The sequence below is a fragment of the Cryptotermes secundus genome, unplaced genomic scaffold (genome assembly GCF_002891405.2).
Source record: "Cryptotermes secundus unplaced genomic scaffold, Csec_1.0 scaffold230, whole genome shotgun sequence".
NCBI classification, from domain to species: Eukaryota; Metazoa; Arthropoda; class Insecta; order Blattodea; family Kalotermitidae; genus Cryptotermes; species Cryptotermes secundus.
The window spans coordinates 86330-86876 of NW_019722429.1; positions in this window are offsets into that span (position 1 = coordinate 86330).

Genomic DNA, 547 nt, shown 5'->3' on the forward strand with positions numbered 1-547 from the left:
GAAAGAGACTATCCAGGAAAAGCGATAATGTGGTAGTTTTTCCATTTGCTTTCCACTTCGCAGTACAGCAGCCGTTCAAACCACTCTGGTCACGCCTGTTGCTATGGAACCATCTCGAGCATCATTTGCTCTGTGCTTCAAGTCGCTACTGATGACGCTGCTTCTGGCATCAGTTTTTGGTGTATCTCTTCGTCTGATGCCTACCCTTTGACCTGTCCAGCAAGGGAGGCCCTGCCAGTAGCTACGCTACTGCTGGTATAGCTCTCAGGGTCCTTGGCATACTCAAACCCCCTCACTATGATAAGGTGGAGACACCAACGAGGGGGCAGAGGTGATATCTGTCAAGAAAGCTAAATCTAGTAGCCATGATATTTCATCAAGTTCTTGATAATATTGGCCAGGAGATGATTTCAGAAAGTCCCTGACCTTATCCAAAAGACAGAAAAATCGTTCCAGTGTTTTCCCCGTACTAAGCCACCTTATGTCTGCATGGAAAATTATGTCACCATGCTCAGTGTCCGACACATTCAAAAGATTTCTGAACAAT